This window comes from Solanum verrucosum, unplaced genomic scaffold (genome assembly GCF_900185275.1).
Source record: "Solanum verrucosum unplaced genomic scaffold, falcon-dt-bn FXZP01000171.1, whole genome shotgun sequence".
NCBI lineage: Eukaryota > Viridiplantae > Streptophyta > Magnoliopsida > Solanales > Solanaceae > Solanum > Solanum verrucosum.
The window spans coordinates 177894-180760 of NW_026020397.1; positions in this window are offsets into that span (position 1 = coordinate 177894).

Sequence of the window (2867 nt, forward strand, 5' to 3'; positions counted from 1 at the left end):
TGCATGTCATATAAATTCCTTTTAGCATGATTTTATAACTCTTATGCATTTCTATCATACTTGATACATTCCATGTACTAACACATACTTGTGCTTACATTGTTTCTGTCACGACCCAAGCCTAGGGCCTAGACGTGACCGGCGAATGGGGAACCCGAAGGAACCCCAAACAAGCCTCATAGCGTATCATTACACATCCTTGGTCGCGGAAGCAATTAAAATGACCATAAGCAATAAGCAAAATCAAAGGGGGAAATCGGGACTAAGGGAGCAAGAGAAAAAAAGAAGAAATGGTACATAAATACCATAGATGAGTCAAGCTCAAGCATAATACACAACTTGTCCAACACCACCTCTAAACATGAGTACTTAGCGGGGGCCAAGACAAACTACCGGGCTCACCCTCATAGTCAAAACATAACTAAAAAGAAAAGTCTTATACATAGCAAAAGATCATGAGCAACGTCCCCGGAATGGAGGACTCACCAATAACCTTGATAGGAAATCGTATTAGCCACGCGGAGGAGGATGGTCAAGCGGTGCTCCGGTCCCTACATGGTGACATCATGTAGGCATAGAGTATGCGTTAGTACGTTTGAATGTACTAAGTATGTGGGATGCAATGCAATGCTATAATAGATAGACATCATAGGAAAAATGCATAATCATACCCGATAGATAGCACATAAATGAAATGATGTATATAATGACGCTTACATAAAAATCATATTTAGTGGGACGTAGTACATGTGTGGTGAGTGACCATCAATATAGTATTTCCAAGGCCTACCACCCCCTTGGAGAGGCGAAAGAGGTACAAACCCCTCAATGTGGTTACCCGGGCCTACCACCCCCCGAGCTAGGGACCAAGGTACCAACCCCTCGATATGGTTATACGGGCCTACTACCCCCCGTACTAGGCAACCAAGGTACAAACCCCTCGATACGGTTATACGGGCCTACTACCCCCCGTACTAGGCAACCAAGGTACCAACCCCTTGATACGGTTACCCGGGCCTACAACCCCCCGAGCTAGGCTTGGTCGACTCACACACTATATAGAGAAAATCATATACATGTATCCATTTCATCATCATTTCAATACTTATATAATCATCCGACTCATAGGACATACATTGGACCTTCCATTTCATAAGAATTCTATAAATGACATTTTATCAAACATATGGTGGGCTACTTGTTCATGTAAATAAAATCATGTGTTTCAAGAGTACTAAGTCCAACCAATTTCAAAATCCATATAAAACAGCCCACCAACAACATACATATATATATACATATATAACAACCTTCATAATTTGATCATGGAGGCATGAAAACCATAAACATCATATAATCATTCCATTTCATGATAATATACAAAAATAGACCATAATAGGATGTGTAGTAATAATTCCATAATTCAAGAGTTCATAAATGATCATAAGGACCCATAAACTTGAAGTAAAATATAGGATAAATGGTTGGACTTGTGGAAAGGAAGGTTTCCACAATCAACCCACATACCTCAACTTTGGAGAATTCTTGATGAAGATTGGAATGGAGAATTGCTTGAGATTGAATCTTGAATCCGGAATTAAAGCTTGGGATCCTTGAATTTGGTTGATGATCTTGGTGGAATTTTGGAGAGGGTTTAGAGAGAGTTTTTGGATGTTTTGAAGTTAAATGACTAAGTATGGATATGTCCCCTTTTTATAAAAAAACGTCCCAACACTTAGAAAAATTAATGGGGCGGGTGAACAGTGTTTCGGCTTACTGGAAATGGCACTTTTCTGCCGGCGAGGTTTTACGAAAAAGGTTATAAATCCTTCATCCTAGCTCGGAATGAGGCGAAACAAATTGCGTTGGAAAGCTAACTCACAAAGCTTTAATTTTGATAGTTTGAGCTCCTTCCAGTTCCTTGTGTGCTGAGAGATATGCCCCTTTAAAGTTGACCCTCAAAATCGCATTTTTTGCGATTTTCGAATTTTGATACGGTTGTTCTAAAATTCGGGTTAGACTCATTTCCCACTCAATTTGACCCCCTGAATAAGAATATGAAGTCGAATTTCCGAAATGATGCACGGATTTTGAGATATATGGAAATTACAATTATAGGTGTTTCCGAAGCACATTTTCGGGCATTTTTGGGGTCGTTTCAATATCTTCCCCTTGGGAACATTCGTCCCCGAATGTTAAAGAAACATACATGAGAGACACAAACATGGCAATTTCAGCCCACATAAGGATGCAACAATGCATTTACACCTTATTTCAAAAACCTCAACATAATTGTAAAAACCACAATGAACCAATTGTCAACTTAAACATGAATGTATGCAATGACATTATCATGTTTAGTGATGTTCAAGGAGAAACTACCTTCTCCTAGTCATAACACACCAACATCAACATTTCTCATGTTCATAGGAGGAACTATCTTCTCCTAGTCATTACATAGTCCATACATCATTAAGCACATATGCAAGTTTCCATGTTCAATAGCACTCTTTCAAGGAGGAACTTCTCAACTCCTTACTAAGACATGCTCATACCTTATTTTCATGAAGTACAATAGATCACTTATAACCAATGCACTACAACATGAGGGAAACAACTCATACAACTCATCTTTCTTCAAAAACACAAGTTTTTATGGAAATGCGCAAACCTCATTAATTCACATAAACATGGAGGAACTACCTCCTCTACTCTTTAGGAAAGTTTCCACCACATAAGGAGCTACATTCCATTTCACAAGAAACACATTCAAGCCATGTTCATTTAATTCACATCATCAAGTCAAGTATGTCATATTACACACAATGCACAACTTAGGAGAAAAAAAATCTCCATTTAAAACACAT